Raw genomic sequence first — 22,693 nt, forward strand, 5'->3', positions numbered from 1 at the left:
ATGCCTGCAATAACGTACGCAAGATTCTGAACCTCCAGAATGAGCAAGAAAATTTGTCCCAGTTAGTGGCGGTACTGAAAGATCGTTTTCAGAACTGAGGCGTGGCAATATTGAAAAGTGATTAAGAGCTCAATCAAGGGACGATTATGGATTGATCCAATCCGTTCATATGCTGGGTCAAAGTTGTTGTTAAATTTAATGGTGTTCAGCAGTTTTCACCGCAAATGGAGACTGATGTAGGTAGAAGTCTTTTCTTATGTTCGATGATTTAAGTTGGTCAGTACCTGAAGACAGATTATGTGTGCGGAGTTTTATTGAGAGAGATGCTATGGAGGTTTTTGTGGGAGTTTTTTTAGCTAGTGCTGAATGTGTCGCAGTTTGTACAGGGGAGAGATGTTGGAGAAATTCTGAGTCACTTATTTTGTTGAGGGAGTTGTAGAGAAGAGATTATTGATTAATAGCCTCACAAGGTTGAGGATATGTAATTATTTATTAAGTGCAAGTAATCACTGTTAATTTATTGTAGGTGGCATTCAACCTGATCATTTATGAGTGCATTAGGAGTCGGAGTTTGTGTGCATGTTGAAATCTGAAACCGACTATTTTGACACACCATAAAAGGGCACAGTATGTCGTCAACATTTCCTTTAACTCTGCTACTGAACTAATATCAAGATCGGACTGGGAGAAAATTTATTAGAAGGACGTGGAACGAGAAAGATGGCTTCCTTATATGTGTTGAGTCTTTTGAAGTAAGCCTAAATGACTTTCACATTCATGGTTTCTTTTTTCTTTTATTGTCACCGAAAGAAATTTGGGCGTGTTCGTTCGCTTTATAGCTTTAAAGTAACGAAGGAATTCTTAATGTCTTCGTTGGTAATGTTCCTCACCTCTTCTTCGAGGCAAGTGTGTAAATCGTGAGTCAAGAAAATAATGTGTTCATAGACAGACATGTGTTCTTGCTGAATTGTCGGATGCATTTATTGAGGTTGTCAGCTGATGGGTCAGTACGTCAATCTTTGTGGATAAAATGTTTGCTTGCTTACTGAAGTGATGAGTTTGTCTAAAGTATTGAACTGATAAGAGCTGAAGAGACGGTCCATGAATCTATGTGTGTAAATATTAAATGGTTAATAGTCGGTGAAACATTCCTCATGTTTGCTTACATGAAATTACTTTTGTTAAGTATTGTGTAATTTTATGTTATCATGGCCATGACTTTCTTACATTTTTCCTTCTTTCTTCTCTGTGTATAAATATCAGTTGGTTAATAGTCGGTGAAATTTTCCTTCCTGTTTCCTTATATGAACTTATTTTTGTTAAGTGTTGTGTAATTTTATGTTGTCAGGACCACGACTTTCTTACATTTTTTCATCTGTCTTCTCTGTTCCCGGGAACCTACTTCTCCTGACTTGTTTGGTCATAGTTTATGGCTGCACAGTGAAGTAAGATACCTGGTTTGCACTGAGTGCAAATGTGGTATATGATGGATTTACGTGAAACGTTTGTGGGAAAGCAACATCAAATATTTTTGTATAAGCTGCATAAGTTGCCGGGAGCGATCTAAAGCTTGGTAACGAAGAGTTTTTGGCAGCCGTTCTCTCACATGCTCACTCTGCAGGTTCATTCGATGTACCTGAGGCTCTTTGCGGCGGTTCATCTGGCGCCTATGACAATCTCAAGTGGATCATATTCCACTGTCTTACGATAGATGGTTGTTACCATCGTTCTGACTAACCGACCTATCATCAGGTGATATGAATTCTTTTCATAGCCTTTCAGAAATCTAAGGAAACCTTAACCAGGAGAAACGTGTTATTTGTAATAGAAATAACTTTGAACGCGAGATTGTCTCCTTGTATAATTACGAAAACAGGTTCAAGTTAGCCCGTCATGGAATGAAATAAGCTTCATGTTCTGTTGCATAATTCTACCCTTTTACCTGGCGAGCAGTTGGTCTCTACAAGTACATACATGTCCGCATGTACGTATACAGTGCAAAGAACACTGAACATTGAGTAGAGGAGGGTCTTCTGTATCAACGTTGCGGGTTTTTGTTCCATTTCGTGCTATGAATGAAGGGAAGAATTTCTGTCAATAAGGCTCTATTCGCGTCGCATCTGTCGTCTCAGATTCGATTATCCCTATGCGAGACACATAGTGACTGGAGCAGAATAAACAATTACCATGCACCGATACCAAATGCTGAAGCAATTTTGTTTAGGGTGAAATGTAAGCGGCCTCCATTTATATCGTATAAACGGTTACACTTTAAAAAGTGAATGGGATCAGGTAATTTCAGAGCACATGAAACTTAGTGTGCCTGAAAGAATTTGGCATTCAAATGTACAAAATATGAAACTAAAGAAATGTAAAAATGCTTAATCTTATTTTGCTGTTGCAAATACATGTCTAACAGCGTATTTTCTGAGAAAGAGGAAAAGCTGGGCAATTTCCTCCAGTAAGAAGAATCACTGGAACAAAGCAAAATGTAAGAGCGACGCTCCTGAGTATCCACTGCCTTTTGTGGCATTAATTAGACGCAGAAAAGCACAAAGAACGACTGTAGTTGCGTTGAAAGCATACTCGGCAAAGAATTGACATACCACTCGGTTACCGGAAAGCAGCAAATTTAAAGTCGAGAACAATGAACATACCATAATAATTGTGCTGTTCACGTCATAATTATGTGAACCGTCGATACGTCAGTATTTATGATAAAAATATGAGTTCGCTATTGATGATACAAATATTGCAGTGTACGTTACTTGTCCGTGACAAATTCTGGACTACCTTAGTCATAAAGTAATTGATAACGTTCTGGATGGATAAACACATCTTAACACTGTGCCCAGTTAAGTGGATCACTTAAGCCACTGGACTGAAGCTGATTTTGCTGATGAATGCACCGGATAAAATGTTAGACAACCTCCAGAAGACATCTGACTAATACCGTGTAACACAGCCACAGTCCTGGAAAGTGGAATAATTTCGGCAAGCGAGATCATTATATTTATTAAGGTATGCCATATTCTGATGAAGCCACTCTCTGATTATTGGATACTATGTAGCGACCAACTTGCAGGAATGTTGATTGCAGCGACTCACATGCTCTTACTAATAATCTCAGACATGTCCTGAGGAATTTAAATGCGATACGCAGCACGAGTGTTCGTCAAATCAGGAATGTTTGCGTGTAGCCCCGTGTACATAGCCGTTGTCACCTTGGAGGAACGGTATATGCAAATCAGGTTCATCATGAAGATGAAGAAGAGAGGGTAACACGTAGTGACAGGGAACGTAGAAAGAAACATTCTAACTCATGTTCACGGTATCCTGAATGAGTAAACTCATGTTGTAGAACGAGAAAAACCACACTAAAGAAGTAACTGTGACATAATACAGATGCGATATTATATGCAGGAAAGTAGAATGTCGAGGCCAGAGGATGGGTAGGGACGACTCAACGGAAGAACTTAGAGATGTAGACTCTGAGACCGCTACATTAACGCGGTAATTAAAAGTAACAGCACTATGAATTCAACATTAATTTGATGTTCCTTGGTGACTTGGTGATATGGGGAATCTGAAAAACACGCTTTTATAGAGAAATTCATGAAGACTGATATAAAAAGTTTAATAACGCGGTATCTCTTTAATTTTAAATGCTAGTCTTAACAATGTTATTAGAGTACTCAACTACACTGTAAAAATTATTACTGCTGCACTAAGCACCATTGGTATAAGAGTTGTAAATTGTCATGGCTGAGTTGGGAAAGTACCTGACCTCCAAGCGCTGCTCGAAAGCACTGATGCTCAAATCGTTATAGGCACTGAAAGCTGGCTAAGGCCAAATATAAGCTCAACCGAAATTTTTGCGAAGAACCTAGCGGTGTTCCGAAAGGATAGGCTAAACACGGTGGGCGGTGGCGTGTTTCTAGCTGTCAAAAGTAGTTTAACTTATCGCGGAATTGAAGTATATACTTTCTCAGTTAGTGTGGGCAGAGGTCATTGTTGGCAACCGGAATAAAATCATAATTGGAGCCTTTTACCGACCTTCCAATTCAGATGACAGAGTTGCTGCAAAGTTCAAAGAAAACTTGAGTTTGATTTCAAACACGTACCCGACTCTACGATAATAGTTGGTGGTGACTTTAATTCACAGTCCATATGTTGGCGAAACTGCATGCTTAATTCCGGAGGTGCGCATTAAACATCATCCGAAATTGTGCTAAATGCATTCTCTGAAAATTATTTCGAGCAGTTAGTTCATGAGCCCACGCTAATAGTAAACGCTTGTGAAAACACACTTGACCTCTTAGCAACAAATAATCCTGAGTTAATAACAAGCATGAAAGCCCATTCAGGGATTAGTAGACACAGGGTTGTCGTAGCGAGACTAAATACTATAATGCCCAAATCCTCCAAAAATAACGGAAAAATATACCTGTTGAAGAAAGCAAATAGAAATTCCCTTGACGCCTTCCTGAGAGACAATCTCCACTCATTCCAATTTAATAACATAAGTGTAGATATGATGTGGCTTAAATTCAAAGAAATGGTATCGGCAGCAATTGAGAGATTTATACCAAATAAATTTTAAAACGACGGAGCTGATCCTCCTTGGTACACAAAACCGGTTTGAACACTGTTACAGAAACAGCGAAACAAACATGCCAACTTTAAACAGACGCAAAATCCCCAAGATTTGCGGTCTTTTACAGAAGCTCGAAATTTACCGCGGACTTCAATTCGAGATGCCTATAACAGTTACCACAAAGAAACTTTATCTCGAAACCTGACAGAAAATCCAAAGTGATTCTGGTCGTAGGTGAAGTATGTTTGCGGCAAGAAACAATCACTGCCCTCTCTGAGCGATAGCAATGGAGATACTATACAAGACAGTGCTGCCAAAGCAGAGTTACTAAACATAGCCCTCCGAAATGCCTTCACAAAAGAAGGCGAAGTAAAAATTCCAGACTTCGAATCGAGAACAGTTGCCAACATGTGTAACGTAGAAGTAAATGTTCTCTGATCCATACTGTATACCAATTAGGTTCCTTTCGGAGTATCCTGAGGCATTAGCTCCACACTTAACAATCATGTACAACCAAAAGATCCGTACCCAAAGACTGGAAAATTGCACAGGCCACACCAATATTCAAGAAAGGTAGTAGGAGTAATGCACTAAATTACAGGCCCATATCGTTAACGTCGATATACAGCAGGATTTTAGAACATATATTGTGTTCGAACATCATTAATTACCTCGAAGAAAACGGTCTATTGATACACAATGAAACAATGAACATGGGTTTAGAAAACATTGTTCCTGTGAAACACAACTAGCTCCTCATTCACATGAAATGTTGAGAGCTATTGAGAAGGGATTTCAGATCGATTCCGTATTTCTGGATTTCCGGAAGACTTTTGACACCATGCCACAAAAGCGGCTTGTAGTGAAATTGCGTGCTTATGCAATATGGTCTCAGTTATGTGGATTTGTGATCTCCTGTCAGAGAGGTCACAGTTCGTAATAATTGGCGGAAAGCCATGCAGTAAATTAGAAGTGATTTCTGGCGTTCCCCAAAGTAGTGTTATAGGCTCTTCGCTGCTCCTTATCCATATAGCTGAGTTGTCAGACAATCTGAGCAGCCGTCTTCGGTTGTTCGCAGATGACGCTGTCGTTTATCGACTAATAAAGCCATCAGAAGATTAAAACAGACAGCAAAACGATTTAGAAAAAGTACTTGAGTGGCGCGAAAAGTGGACGTTGACCCTAAATAACGAAAAGTGTGAGGTCATCCATACGAGTTCTAAAAGGAACTCGTTAAACTCAGGTTACACGATAAATCAGTCTAATCTAAAAGTCGTAAATTCGACTAAGTACCTAGGTATTACAATTACGAACAGTTTAAATTGGAAGGAACACATAGAAAATGTTGTGTGGTAGGTTAACAAAAGACTGCATTTTATTGGCAGGACACTTAGAAAATATAACAGAACTACTAAGGAAACTGCCTACATTACGCTTGTCCGCCCTCTTTTAGAATACTGCTGCCCGGTGTGGGATCCTCAGCAGATAGGATTGACGGAGTACATCGAAAAAGTTCAAAGAAAGGCAGCACATTTATATTATCGCGAAATATGGGAGTGTCACAGGGATGATACAGGATTTGGGCTGGAAATCATTGAAAGAAAGGTGTTTTTCATTGCGACGGAATCTTCTCACGAAATTTCAATCACCTACATTCTCCTCCGAATACGAAAATATTTTGTTGACACCGACCTACAAAGGGATAAACGATCACCACAATAAAATAAGGGAAATCAGAGCTCGTACGGAAAGATATAAGTGTTCATTCTTTCCGCGCGCTATACGAGATTGGAATGATAGAGAATTGTGAAGGTGGTTCGATGAACCCTCTGCTAGGCATTTAAATGTGATTTGCAGAGTATCTACATAGATGTAGATGTAGATGTACCTACAGTAATAACTAGGCGTGTCTTGGGAAGAGCAGTCATTAGAAAGTTTGTATTTCACCATCAGCGTTAACAAAACACGTCAGTGGAGTTGTAACTCTAAACAGTTTTATTGACAGACAGATAATAATGCACTTCACTACGCAGTTAGGGCATCACCTTCCATGTATTATGTATCCCTTTCTTACCATTAACCTACGTATATGAAGAGATATGTTGGGTACGCTAACTGCATTTAATCTAATTTGGCAATTAAGCAGCGCAGCTTGCAAGAGTATAGTGTTATGCATCGGACAAAACGTAATTAATTTTAAATAGAAAATAATGATGCATTAAATATTTTTGCAAAATACTTTGCGTAAAATTTAAATTTAATGCAGCAGTATACGAAAAATTTTATTTATTGAATTTATCCGTTCATGAATAGGCCTTACACATGTAATTATGTCATGAAGTACTCAGCACATCAGCTCGCATCTAATGGTAAGGGGAGGGAAGTGGTGAAATTTTCTACCAACGTGGAGAAAAGCTCTGAGACCACACTGGTGAAACGGATGAATCAGATCCATCTCATGTAATAAATAACTCTAGATGCAGAGTAATTTCTGAGATCGTTAACAATAGCTGCCTTCCACTGATGATATCAATCCCCTAGAAACGAAAGGGACTATTGTAGACATCGATTGCCCTTATATATCGTGTTCCTTTTCCTCATACAATGCCTTGCTCTTGTGACGGAAACCAGAATGAATGATCATGTCCCCGATCTGAATCAGAAATTTTGCAGATGATTGCACATGCTGTGTGACACAGCAGTTTTTCCAACCTGATGTAGGAAGAAAAGCAGAGAGTTTGAGCTACATCTACAGCGGAACGAGAACGCCGTTTTTGTCGTGGATTAAGGTTAAGATAGAGAGATGCGAGACCGTTAGTTTCAGTGTTGTTCCCCTTCCACACTTTTTTAAAGCTGAACACCGGCAGTGTCCGATGCCAGACTCTCTTGCTGCAGCGGCTGGTAAAGGCAAGTGGCACTTGAGACGATCTGTCGTGGTGTAGATTCGTGTATTTCGATACTTCCTGTGTCAATTACACTACTGGCCATTAAAATTGCTACACCAGGAAGAAGTGAAGATGATAAACGGGTATTCATTAGACAAATATATTACACTAGAAATGACACGTGATTACATTTTCACGCAATTTGGATCCATAGATCCTGAGTAATCACTACTCTGATCAACCACCTCTGGCCGTAATAACGGCCTTGATACGCCTGGGCATTGAGTCAAGCAGAGCTTTGATGGCGTGTATAGGTACAGCAGCCCATGCAGCTTCAACACGATACCACAGCTCATCAACAATAGTGATTAGCGTATTGTGACGAGCCAGTTGCTCGGCCACCATTGACCAGACGTTTTCAAGTTGGTGAGAGATCTGGAGAATGTGCTGACCAGGGCAGCAGTCGAACATTTGCTGTATCCTGAGAGGCCCGTACAGGACCTGCAACATGCGGTCGTGCATTATACTGCTGAAATGTAGGGTTTCACTGGGATCGAATGAAGGGTAGAGCCACGGGTCGTAACACATCTGGAATGTAACGTCCACTGCTCAAAGTGCCGTCAATGCGAACTAGAGGTGACCGACACGTGTAACCAATGGCACCCCATACCATCACGCCGGATGATACGCCAGTATGACGAATACACGCTTGCAATGTGCGTTCTCCGCGATGTCGCTAAACACAGATGCGACCATCATGATGCTGCAAACAAAACCTGGATTCATCCGAGAAAATGATGTTTTGCAATTCGTGCACCCAGGTTCGTCATTGAGTACATCATCGTAGACGCTCCTGTCAGTGATGCAGCGTGAAGGGTAACCGCAGCCATGGTCTCCGAGCTGATAGTCCATGCTGCTGCAAACGTCGTCGAACTGTTCGTGCAGATGGTTGTTCTCTTGCAAAAGTCCCCATCTGTTGACTCAGGCATTGATACCTGGCTGCTAACAGTCATTGGATCCCGACCAACGTGAGCAGCAGTGTCGCGATACGGTAAACCGCAATTGCGATAGGCTACAATCCGACCTTTATCAAAGTTGGAAACGTGATGGTACGCATTTCTCCTCCTTACACGAGGCATCACAACAACGTTTCGCCAGGCAACGCCGGTCAACTCGCCACCGGCGCCAACCTTGTGTGAATGCCCTGAAAAGCTAATCATTTGCATATCACAGCTTCCTCTTCCTCTCTGTTAAATTTCGCGTCTGTTGCACGTCTTCTTCGTGGTGTAGCAATTTTAATGGCCATTAGTGAATGTTTAATATTTCTGTTTCGGACTGTGTATGCTTTCCGGTAATTTCTCTAATTTCTTCCGTCTGATTTTTCGTGTGTAGAAAAGATTTCAGCTTATAAGCGGGTGCGTTGTCGCCCTCCAAACTTCTGCTCTGTGCAGTAGGAACACCAAATTATTTCATCCTTTACAGCCGTTAGTAAAGTTAAATCATAGTATATGTTTCACGTCAGTTCATGGCGAATATTTGTGGTTAATACAGCACTAATTAGATTCCATAATTTTACTGATTTCATCTCAGTGTAACCACTTTATTTCCAATGTGATTAAAGTGTTTACCTATTATTCTAATACGTGAACAGAGATCGAAATGCTTATTTCAAGCCACGTCGTACATCACACACTCTCCACTCTCTAACTGTACTTGTATCATACATAGTCGGTGTTATTTTAAAAAATGGAAATATTTGGTCTTATTTTTAATGAGCGTAAATGTTCGTGTACGCATTCTTATTTTATCAGAAGTCTTTTTACAAATTGATCAGAGACAAGAGAAGTTTGAGCGATGGTTAGGTCAAATGCTACTTCCTCCTGTGCTACGCGACACAGATTTTAAGCAAAGCTGTAGCTTGTTGTTGTGGATAGTAAGTAATTTCTCAGGTAACCCTTGCACCAACGCCACGCGAGTCACGTGTCGAGTGATAGTTCAAGCAGGTTCAATACCGCATCGAGTGCTGCGACGTACCGGGAAAACCCGAGCCCATTCGAACACGAGTATCGTTTGTCTGAATCTAGTCGTAAGAAAAACTACTACGTCAACATTTTATTTCATGGCAAATATTTGAGACATGATATGAAGACGTCTGGAATGTAATGCCCCAGATTTCTTATGTAACAAAACTACAGATTTTTAAATAAAAAACTGTAACCTTCTTCGAAGTTACTCTTCATGTGTACATACTTATTTTTCAACAAAGCCACCTTGGTGACGAACACATTTCTCCCACCCAGGGAGTAGAGCGTGATAGCGTCAATGCCGAGTGTTTAATTTTGTTAGTGGTTGCACCACTTCTTCACCATCAAGCCGAAGTCCTCTGAGGCGTTCATTAACTTTCGGGAGGAGACGAGAATGGTATGGGGCGAAGTCGAACTGTATGGACGATGTTTGAAGACAGTGAATCCAAGGCGTCGGATAGTGGCAGATGTCGCAGCGCCCGTGTATGGTCAGAAACTTTCATGCTGCAAGAGAGGTTCTCCAAGTGTGGACGAACTCTTCGACTTCGAAACTCAACAACAGAAAGCTGTTTCTAACGCACTGACATACTTACGTTACACAATGCCGTGTTACACGTTACTTTTCGGAACCCACTAGCGGCAGATGGCTACGAATTTGGAGATTATGTCAATGACGTTGGTTTTATTTAAAGAACTTTCAGAGCCGGCCGGTGTGGCCGTGCGGTCTAGGCGCTTCAGTCTGGAACCGCGTGACCGCTCCGGTCGCAGGTTCGAATCCTGCCTCGGGCATGGATGTGTGTGATGTCCTTAGGTAAGTTAGGTTTAAGTAGTTCTAAGTTCTAGGGGACTGATGACCACAGATGTTAAGTCCCATAGTGCTCAGAGCCATTTGAACCATTTTTTGAACTTTCAGAGTACTCCCAAAAAAATTTGGAGGCGATGGTTGTAAGTAGGTTCGTAAACATACCTTTCAACTGACTGAATGAGATAATAGGATATTACGAAATTTTATTCGAAAACTGCGAATATAAATTGACTTTAGCACTACAATTTATTGATGACTCATGAACGTCTGTTCCAATCTGGGACCAATAGTAGAAACTGAGCACTGAAGAAAAGGAAGACTTGCGCTACATGAATGGAATTCCATTTGACATGACTCACTAATTTTAAAACACTGTTACGTCGTTTTGTTAGTATCCCTGGCACAAGCCAAGCTAAACTATAGCCAATTTAGAATACCAGACGTCCCGCCTAGTTTGCACGATTTGAGGAGATTCTTTGTTATCAAGTACCTGCCAAGACGCTGATAGTTGTAATTACAAAACAGTGAAGCAATGAACGTAAGTTTCAGCATACACAAGTCACTGGACGTGTCAAGTTATTAGTGGAAAAACAGGAGCAGCCGTTATCTTGCCACGGAACTTCGTGGTAAAAGTGAAGGAAACTACATTATATATGCAAGCTGTTTAGTGTGTTGGTAGCCTTTCTTGTTGACAATGTGTAAGTTATGACCTGCCCACGAGGATGAGGATTAGCGCTTAACGTCCCGTCGAGCCCGTGAGTGCCATTGATAAGTGGAAGCTCCCAGGCGAGTGGTGTAGATTAAGAATTTATATTGTGCATTATGAATGTGGGGCAATTCAAAGGTCGAGAAATTCAGTAATCGCCATTCTGTTGATCCTAAGAAAAATGCCAAGTTTTCTTTTAATTAAAATCTGACGCGTTATCGGCTCTCTACAATAATGCAGGGTAAATATTTTGAAAACTAAAACAATATTTCTTTCATCCCATTTTTTACTGAAAGCCGACCCGACTTGAAAACAGAAACAACTCTTAAGGACTGGGGCTAGTTTTGAAATAAACATGAAACATCCGGTGTTCTCCGCTTTGAGCATTTAGCAGCTGCTCTGTGCTACATAGTTCTACCGTCATTAAGACTGTTTAACTTTTCCCTGTAGCAGATTAACCTTATAATTGTCCATGTAGTCCTTTGAAGACAAAATTGCTAGTTACGTGACCTATGAGTTAAGTAAATAGTTACGACTGGATGAGAAAAGGGAAGTTTACTTTCCTTTCCACGGTAGGTGAAGTTCATTTCTTTCACGGAGTAAATAATTGTCATTTTCTTGAATAAGAAAATGTGGCTATGACTAGACAAGTCAATTAACCAAAACCATTAGCCGAAGCAGTGACAGCCTTATGTCGTTAATATCAATTTAGCGAGTATGAGTCATTGCTTTTCGGACTTCGTAACTAGGCATTTACACCCCTGTTTCTGAAATCAAATTTTCGGAATTCGAGTCAGATTAGTGTGAGGTTCCTATTACTACTATGCCGTGGATATAACTTCTTAAATTTCTTCATTTATGTGGGAGAGCGCCTGTCAGAACATTGGTTTGAATATGTGCTTTATCATAGGTCACTTATTCTCCGCTCTGGAAAAGACGGTATTACTTCGAAGTAAGGAAAACCGATCTTTGTGATAATTAGACTGAACTTTAGACTAGTAACGTCTTTGCTAAACGGTGATTTCATACTGTATGTGAATAACGGAATTTAATATTCGCGTCAGGAATATTACCTTTCTATTATATGGGTCACAAACTTCACGATATATTTGGCGGGATCTGGAATAGGACTAACTCTCATTTGTTGTTAACACTGTCGACACTATTTGAGCTTAAGGTGGATGCATATACATTTCTCTCTTCTCCTCTTTCTCTTTGTTTGTGTGCCTGTATGTGTGTGTGTGTGTGTGTGTGTGTGTGTGTGTGTGTGAGAGAGAGAGAGAGAGAGAGAGAGTCTGTGGATGGGTGGTTAGGTGGGGTGTATGTGGGTGGGTGCATGGTTGGGTGTCTGAGTGTGTAAGTGTTGTTCTAAGATATGTAACTTTAAAGTGCGGTTCCAACAGAAGGAATAGAGTTCTGCTCGCTCTTCTGTAGTAATAAGCTGTTGGCGACAGTATGGATACTTATATTTCGATCGGCGCATGCCAACAAGATGTCAGAGTGAGAGAAGGGCTTGAAATACCGTGTTTCGTGTAAGCCAAATAAGTGCTTTTGTTTCTCGTATTATTTTAGAGCACTCCATGAAATCCATAGTCGGGTTCTCGTGACTTCTATTCTGATAACTCCTTTATCTTTTACATCATTCCTTCATTATTTTTCCCATGTTTGGCGTTCATTGGTTAAGGTTTCGTCCGTAGAAGGCAAGACTTCGTACGTGGAGCACACAATGCCTCACATTACAAGAGAAAATTCGAGTAGCAGTGAAAACACGTAGAACTGAGGCTTTCAGCCTGTGGACCCTCACAGACAGAACCAGGCGAATTCCCTCGCTCATTGCAGCAGGACGACATCAAAGCAACCCAGCGCGAGACAGAAGAAACATTGGTCGCCCGCTCGGCACGGAGGACGTGACGCCTCGAATTACAACCGTGTCTGTGTGTGTGTGTCTATGCGGATGTGTGTGTGCGTGCGTCTAGGGGACCAAGACACGCAGAGTTCGTATGGGGATCACGTAGGAGGCTCGGGCGCAATCCGATTAGGCAATGCAGGGTAGCCACATGCAGGCGCAGCACGCGCTCTGGGAACACAGACACGCCAACACATGCACACGCGTTCACGTACACACATACACACAGAGAGCTGCTCTGATAAAGTCGGAAGAGCCCTGTTACACTGTTACAGGTGCTTCGCCTGCTATACTGCACTTTATGTCTGAGTTAGGTGTATCACATTCATGATACGTCTCCCACAACAACAGTGCTCACCTCAGAATGAATAAACGCTTCGACAAATCGTGTTATTGAAACACGAAACATGGAACACACAGACGACAAATTTTGGTCTCAGTTGTACGTGGGGTAGCAATGAGGATTTAATATTCATCTCTAAAGAATCGAGCTTATAGGCATTCGCGCTTTTCTACATACCTTCCCTACAATACGCATTTCGGCCGTCCAGTAAAAGTAACATATCGAAAACTACTACGTCGTTGTTCTGGAAATGCCAGTCACTCGAAGATTTCTTCATTCGAGGAATGAGGGAGAAGTCACTGGGACTTAAGTGAGGAGAATGAGGCCAAATCCGATAGTCCAAAGAAGCTGCAAGTGTGACCGAATACGAGCTGAGGAGTTATCGTGGAGCGAAACACTTGCCTGAACAACTTAACGTGAGACTTCATATTGTAGCCTCCCATAGCCTCGTCAGGGGATTGGGCAGTTCACTCCGACGACGGGAGTAATCCGTTGACACTGCCTACAGGAAGTACCAAAGACTGTTCGAAAGGACCATTCCGTATTGTGGTCGGCTATTTGGCATTTTATTTGTCAGTTGCCGAATTTACCCTTATTTTGCCTGCCACAGCTTCCATGTCTCTGGTCCTCGCTGGGCTCTGCGAATAGATCCGAATTCAACTGAATACAAAGGGCAGTGACCTATGTCACTTTAAAAATGTAGTGCAAGGTGGTATAAATCTCGGCCTGCCACGCCTCTTTTCATGCTACGGAATTAAAACCAGCAAGATCAGTTGCCACAACCATTACCAGTACAAGGCTCGGAAGTTAAGAGGACGTTCTTCCGAGCGTACTACCACGACCGTGGTATGATTTTAGTTTATATAGCAGGAAAGTGCTTGTAACATTTCGGTTTGGGTAAACTCACGGAAGGTTTAGATAGCTCCTTCATTGCCTGCACTGGACCGAATCACTCCTGCGCGATTTCCTGGAAGACACAGAGGAGAGAACCAACCATTAGCGGTGTACTGAGAACACAAAAGCACGTTCACGAACGTATTTTGTGAAATGTGAACAAGTGTTACTTTTAGTGTGAAGACATTGTTAGCATCCAGTAAGGTGCTATAAAACCAGTATTCAACATCCTAGCGACCGTGAAAGTAATTGTATTTTTTCTAAGGCTTCTCTTTACCCTGTTTTAAAGTTCCAAGGCATAGGCGTTTGTAGCTACTAGACCTGCACATCTACCAGTATATTTACGTCTACTTTTACATAATTACTTTGAAATTCAAGCATCAGTGCTCAGCAGTGTGTGCGTCGAACATCATTGTTGTTCTGGTCTTCAGTCTGAACACTTCTTTGCTGCAGCTCTCCATGCTATTCTATCCTTTGCAAGGCTCTTCGTATCCGAAAATATACTGCAACATCATTTCGAACCTGCTTAGTGTATTCATCTCTTTGTCGCCCTCTGCGATTTTTACCTCCAACACTTTACTCTAATATTAAATTGATCCCCTGACGTCTCAGAATGTGTCCTATCAACCGATCCCTTCTGTAAGTCAAACTGTGCCACAAAATACTTGTCTACCAAAGTCTGTTCAGTGCCTCCTCATTAGTCACGTGATCCACCCACCCAATATTCATTATTCCTCTGTAGAGTCACATTTAAAAATACTCTCTTCACTTGTTGTCTAAACTGTTTATCGTCTATGTTTCACTTACTTCCATACAAGGCTACCATTCAGACCAACAACCTCAAAAAGACTTTCTAACATAAATCTCCATTCCATGTTAACAAATTTCTCTTCTTCAGAAACGCTTTCCTTACCATTGCCAGTCTGCGTTTTATATCCACTCTACTTCAGCTGCCATAAGTTATTTTGCTGTAGAAATACCAAACACATCCACAATATTTAGTACAAACGTTTCCTAATCTACCTCTCTCAGCATCGTCTGATTGATTTCGTCTACATTCCTTTATTATTATTTCGTCTTTGCCGGTATCCATCTTATATCCTTCTTACAAGACGTTGACCATTCCGTTCAGCAGCTCTTCCAGGTCTTTTATTGTCTCTCATAGAACTCCAATGTCATCGGGATACCTCGAAGTTTTTATTCTTCCTAACTTTAATTCCCATTCCATATTTTTCTTTGGTTTACTGTATTGCTCGCTTAATGTCGGCCTATTATTTGAATAACTTTGGCGATAGGCTACGACACTGTCTCACTACTTTCTAAATAACTACCTCTCTTTGGTGTCCCTTGATCCATATAACTTCCGTCTGGTTTCTGTACAAGTTGCAAAGGGCCACTTGCTCTTTGTATTTTACCCCTGCTACCTTCAGAATTTCAGAGAGAATATTCCAGCCAACATTGTCAATAGTTTTTTGTAAGTGTAGATATGCTGTAAAATGAAATTTTCAAATTTTTTGTTGGGATCCACAGCCTCAGAATGATCTGAGAACGAAAAAATGGTCTAGGTAGACTGTATTCCTTTTATCAACTATGCGAGTGGCGAATTAAAATCTTTAGTTATATTCAAGCATGTGTCAGTTAATAGGCGTAGCAAATTACATTAGTGAATAGTTTTTGTGCCACATACGCAAAGTGAAATGTATTTCTGTACAGATGTACCAAAGGTATATTATAACGTAAAGTGAAGCAGGCAGCTTAAGATACATGCTTGTAAATAACCAAAAGTTGAAATTGGGCAATCGCATAGATAATAAGAAGAATATAGCGTAATTACAGAATGTTTTCGTTCTCAAAAGTAACGTCGTAGGGTCAGTATTATCTTTCGTGTTCCTAGATTTCTGAGGAATCAAAACCATGACTTTCTAAACTGATAGTCCGCTAATATTCACACCTGCCTGCACCTGCTTTCTTTGGAGCTGGGACTGTTACACTCTTTCTGAAGTCTGAGGGCAACTCGCCGGTTCTAGGTGCTGCAGTCTGGAGCCGCGCGGCTGCTACGGTAGCAGGTTCGAATCCTGCCTCGGGCATGGATGTGTGTGATGCCCTTAGGTTAGGTAAGTTTAAGTAGTTCTAGGCTCTAGGGGACTGATGACCACAGCAGTTAAGTCCCATAGTGCTCAGAGCCATTTCAACCATTTGAACCATCTCGCAATCCTCATACATCATGCATACCAGATGGAGGAGCTTGTCGTGGCCGGTTCTCCCAAGGCTGCCAGTAGCTTTTACGGAATGTTTTCTGCAACAGGGGGCCCGTTTCGACTTAGATCTTTCAGTTCGTTGTCAAATTCTTCTCGAAGTATTATATCACCTTCTCATCTTCATCTACATCCTCTTCCCTCTCTATAATATTGCCTCCATCTCCACAGAAACAGACCTCGTATGAACTCCTCGCACCTTTCTGCTTTCCCTTCTTTCCTTAAGACTGGTTTTCCACCTGCGATCTTGGTATTCATACCTGAAACCTCCTAGTGTGTCCTGCTCTCTTCCATGTATATAGTTTCATGACTAAACCAAGTCTTAGCGATGTTTACATTATGCTCTGTACAAACATCTGCTAAACAGCTTCCTCTTTGCTACCTTTCCGCCAGTCCATATTACCATGCTGTTTCTCCTTCTATTCCTTTTTCTGATCTCAACTTCCAGCCTCCCACCTCCGTTAAATTTTCGTGTGCCTTAATTTCATTTTACACTTCTCCCACGTGTTCATCATCTGCGGAGCTAGTATGCATTTAAACTTGTACTACTGCGTTGGGGGTGGGTTTAGAGTTTACCTATGGGACGATAATGGGTTCTCTATGCTGTTCATAGTAGCTTATCCGCATTCAGAGTTTCTTGTTCATTATTAAAACTACTCCTGCGTTAGCCGGGCTGGTTGGCCGAGCGGTTCTAGGCGCTACTGTCTCGAACCACGCGACCACTATGGTCGCAGGTTAAGAATCCTGCCTCGGGCATGGATGTGTGTGATGTCCTTAGGTTAGTTAGGTTTAAGTAGTTCTAAGTTCTACGGGACTGATGACCTCAGATGTTAAGTCCCATAGTGCTCAGAGCCATTTGAACCATTTTGAACACCTGCTTTACCCCGCTTTGACTTTGGTTTATAAACTTGTATTCTCCTGACCAGAAGTCTTGTTCTTCCTGCCACAGAACTTCACTATTACCCACTGTATCTAACTTCAACCTACCCATTCCCCTTTTTAAATTTTCTAAAATACGTGCCCGATTAAGGGATCCAACATTCCAGGCTCCGACCCGCAGAAAGCCAGGTTTGTTTCTTTGATGGCGACATGCACTTGAATATTCGCCGCCTGGACATCATGATTGGGAACTATTTTACCTGAGGAATATTTTCCCTAAGATTATGCAGTCATCATTTAATCATACAGTAGAACTGCAAGCATTCGGTAAAAATTACGGCTGTAGGTTCCCTTTGCTTTCAGCTATTCCAGCGCATCAAGGTCATTTTGATTGGTGTTACAAGGACAGAACAGTCAATCTTCCATATTGCTGCCCCTTCAACTACTGGAATGGCTGCCGCTCTTCGTCAGGAACCACATGTTTGACTGGCCTCTCAACAGATACTCCTCTGTTATGGCTGTAGCTACTTTACGCCCACAGTTAGAGTAACTGCCTACCGTTCCATTCTCTACCAGAGCGCGTGAAAACGAACACTTAAATATGTCCGTGCGAGCTTTTATTTCTCTAATTGCCCATATTATTTCTCCATGTATAGGTTGCCGCCAGCGAAACTCACCATCCAAAAACACCTTTGTGCAAAAGATTGCCACCTCAAATCGGTTATCTTATTGGAGACATTCTCTCCACTATTTCGTGATAAAATAAAGCGAGATGCCCTCCTTTACACTTTTTTGATGTCTCCCGTCAATCCTCTGTGGTAAGGATACTATAACGAGCAACGATACTACAGGAGAGCACGGACAAGCGAAATTTCGGCAGACACTTTATTAGAAACGCTGCAGCTCCAAAGTGTTCTGCCAATAAAATGCCGATATCGATTTTTCTCACGACTTCTATTGAGCACTCCAGTTTAAGTTGTTCGTAGTTGTAGTTCCTAGATATATACTTAAATTTACAAGAAATGGTTCAAATGGCTCTGAGCACTATGGGACTTTGGGACTTAACATCTGAGGTCATCTCTCCCATAGAACTTAGAGCAACGTACAACTAACTAACCCAAGGACATACACACATCCGTGCCCGAGACAGGATTGGAACCTGCGACCGTAGCAGTCCCGCGGTTCCGGACTTAAGCGTCTAGAACCGCTCGCTCACAACTGCCGGATTTAAATTCACAATCTTTATGTTTGTGCGATTTGTCGTATAACCTATAATTAACTGATTTCTTTTAGTATTCATGTTGATGACCTCACACTTTTATTGCTTAACGTCAGCTATCACTTTTTGCACCGTATAGGGATCTTGTCTAAGTGCATTTCCAATTTGGTTTTGATCTTCTGATAACATTGTTAAATGATAAAAAACAGCATCTTCTGCTAGCAATCTACGAGGACTGTTATATTGTCCCCTAAAGTGTTTATATAGATTGGGAACAGTAAAGAGCCTACAATGTTCCCTTGGGGAGAGCTGGATTTCTTTTGTGTTTTCCTTCATGACTTTTGGTCAGTTGTCACGAATCCAGTCGCAAACTGAGACAGAACTCCATAGGCAAGCAAGTTCATTAGAAACAGTTTGTGTGAAGTGGTGTCAAATCGCTGTTATATAGCAGGAAATGTGAAATACATCTCACATCCCCTGTCGATGCCTGGGGTTTGGGGAGAAATACATTGTGTGCCATTATTCAGTTGTCAAAAAAAAAATGTTCAAATGTGTCTGAAATCTTATGGGACTTAACTGCTAAGGTCATCAGTCCCTAAGCTGACACACTGCTTAACCTAAGTTATCCTAAGGACAAACACACACACCCATACCCGAGGGAGGACTCGAACCTCCGCAGGGACCACCCGCACAGTCCATGTCTGCCGCGCTCCAGACCGCTCGGCTAATCCCGCGAAGCTGTTGTCAACATTGAGTTGAATGCAATAATACTAAACATGCGAAAATACAAATTTATTATCGACAGAGAAATACATGTAGAGTTAAATGAACGTACAAAATAAGCTCGAATTGATTTCCAAGCTGCTCCAAGCAAACTCTGAATCTTTTCCACATTGATTTATAATTTTGTCGCAGTTCTTAGGAGTCTTAGAGTTTCAGATTGTTACTGGATTAGACCTATTATACGCTCAACATCATAAATCTGGATGGAATAAAAGTAATTTTTTATTATAACCGAGAGTAAAAAGTTCGTGGCTCTGATATGAGTGAATCCTAGAGGCCAATTGAGCCACATCTGCCAATCCATTCACCAAAGTAATCATTCAGTCTCTTACTATAGCTCCATAATGCAGGGATGGTCCATATTGAAGTCGCCAGGCGTGAGGCGGGGTATAGGCCAGCTTACGGCTGTAGAAGGATGCTGCGGAAATCTGTAAACACTTTATTTTGCTTTGCCTCAGGCGATACAGGCGGTACAGGCGTCCGTCGTCCCGCTCACGTCGAATTCCGCTCACTCGGCGGTTTGGTCGCTCTGCCCTGCTGACGACGCACCCCGTGGCCCGTGGCCCAGTTGCGACAGCCACGGCGACGCACTCTATGCCAGCTAGCAGCGAACCGTTCGATGTCGGCCGCACGTCGGCCTCTGGTGCCCCGCTCCCCGCGTAGGCGGAAGGCGGATGCTGGAGGTTGGATGTCCTTTTCAGCAGCTGGGCTGCGAGCCCCATACCCTCGAGCAGGAGTCGATCGTACTGCTGGAAGGTCTGACGTGGCCAGCTGCTGGCTGCCTCTGAGTCCCTTGCCAACTCAGAGGGTCGAACCGTGACCCAACCACAGACTGGAGTTGTGGCCACACTGGTAGAGCACCACCGTCGTTCAAGAACTCTGTGACGCTCATTGGTATTACTTGACTGTCCCCTAATAATACTAACTGCCACCTAATCGTACTCGGTGGTTTTGGGAAGGCACGTCTTCAAGTCACATATTGACACACATTAGGTTAGCGCCAGTGCGTTGGTTTCGATGGAAGTCTGTGACCAGAGTTGCTCATAATCCTTGCGCCCATGTCACCACTGACGTACGGGTACGGCTGCAATCCACTCTCGCAAATTCACGCTAAAACTACCTCATGCGGTGACACTGCTGCTTTACTTATATATCCCCTCGCCCGTGGGAAGACAAAGTCCATGGAAGAAAGGATGACTAGGTTTAAAGTCCCATTAGAGACTGAGCACAAATTCAAACTGAGTCAAAACGGGGAAGGATATCATCCGAGACCTTTCAAAGGAACCGTTACGGCGTTTGCCTGGTGCGATTTAGGCCAATCACGAAAAGGCTGCAACTCCTTCTCCAGTACCCGGATTGACCTCTAACTGCCGTTATTCCTAAGCACAATCTAATGTACACTCCTGGAAATTGAAATAAGAACACCGTAAATTCATTGTCCCAGGAAGGGGAAACTTTATTGACACATTCCTGGGGTCAGATACATCACATGATCACACTGACAGAACCACAGGCACATAGACACAGGTAACAGAGCATGCACAATGTCGGCACTAGTACAGTGTATATCCACCTTTCGCAGCAATGCAGGCTGCTATTCTCCCATGGAGACGATCGTAGAGATGCTGGATGTAGTCCTGTGGAACGGCTTGCCATGCCATTTCCACCTGGCGCCTCAGTTGGACCAGCGTTCGTGCTGGACGTGCAGACCGTGTGAGACGACGCTTCATCCAGTCCCAAACATGCTCAATGGGGGACAGATCCGGAGATCTTGCTGGCCAGGGTAGTTGACTTACACCTTCTAGAGCACGTTGGGTGGCACGGGATACATGCGGACGTGCATTGTCCTGTTGGAACAGCAAGTTCCCTTGCCGGTCTAGGTATGGTAGAACGATGGGTTCGATGACGGTTTGGATGTACCGTGCACTATTCAGTGTCCCCTCGACGATCACCAGTGGTGTACGGCCAGTGTAGGAGATCGCTCCCCACACCATGATGCCGGGTGTTGGCCCTGTGTGCCTCGGTCGTATGCAGTCCTGATTGTGGCGCTCACCTGCACGGCGCCAAACACGCATACGGCCATCATTGGCACCAAGGCAGAAGCGACTCTCATCGCTGAAGACGACACGTCTCCATTCGTCCCTCCATTCACGCCTGTCGCGACACCACTGGAGGCGGGCTGCACGATGTTGGGGCGTGAGCGAAAGACGGCCTAACGGTGTGCGGGACCGTAGCCCAGCTTCATGGAGACGGTTGCGAATGGTCCTCGCCGATACCCCAGGAGCAACAGTGTCCCTAATTTGCTGGGAAGTGGCGGTGCGGTCCCCTACGGCACTGCGTAGGATCCTACGGTCTTGGCGTGCATCCGTGCGTCGCTGCGGTCCGGTCCTAGGTCGACGGGCACGTGCACCTTCCGCCGACCACTGGCGACAACATCGATGTACTGTGGAGACCTCACGCCCCACATGTTGAGCAATTCGGCGGTACGTCCACCCGGCCTCCCGCATGCCCACTATACGCCCTCGCTCAAAGTCCGTCAACTGCACATACGGTTCACGTCCACGCTGTCGCGGCATGCTACCAGTGTTAAAGACTGCGATGGAGCTCCCTATGCCACGGCAAACTGGCTGACACTGACGGCGGCGGTGCACAAATGCTGCGCAGCTAGCGCCATTCGACGGCCAACACCGCGGTTCCTGGTGTGTCCGCTGTGCCGTGCGTGTGATCATTGCTTGTACAGCCCTCTCGCAGTGTCCGGAGCAAGTATGGTGGGTCTGACACACCGGTGTCAATGTGTTCTTTTTTCCATTTCCAGGAGTGTATTATATGCAATTCATAAGCGTTCGTAATAACATATATTATTTCGTGGTATTCCAGGTGTTTAGCCTCACCCATATAGAACATAGTGACATAGGAACAAAAGAAATAGGAAGTCTTGGGAAACTAAGGCAAATTGCTACATGAAAAATGAGTAGAAATCGAAATTGAAATGATTGTCGGATGGATGGACTCAGCGTACAGAAAAGTAAAAACAATCTTCGGTGAAATTAAACACAAGGACTTTCATTTTAAGAATGCAAGTATGCAATATATATTCCGCTGTTAAGTGCATAGGACGGAGCAGATAGGTAGGACGGGTGTACAGAAGTCCTTTACAACGGGGAAGACTTGTCTGATGACGTGACAGGAGAAGAAACAGGAGTCGACAGGGAAGAGTTAGCGGCTGCAGTATCGGAATCGGAAAAGGTTGGGACGACATAATAAGATCAAATAAGGCAGAGAGGATGGATAATACTCCATCGGATTTGCTAAAATCAGCGGGGGAAGGGGTAACAAAAAGACTAAGCATATTTAGGTGTAGAATGTATGAAACTGGGGATATACCATCAAACTTTCG

Source organism: Schistocerca serialis, chromosome 7 (genome assembly GCF_023864345.2).
Source record: "Schistocerca serialis cubense isolate TAMUIC-IGC-003099 chromosome 7, iqSchSeri2.2, whole genome shotgun sequence".
NCBI classification, from domain to species: domain Eukaryota; kingdom Metazoa; phylum Arthropoda; class Insecta; order Orthoptera; family Acrididae; genus Schistocerca; species Schistocerca serialis.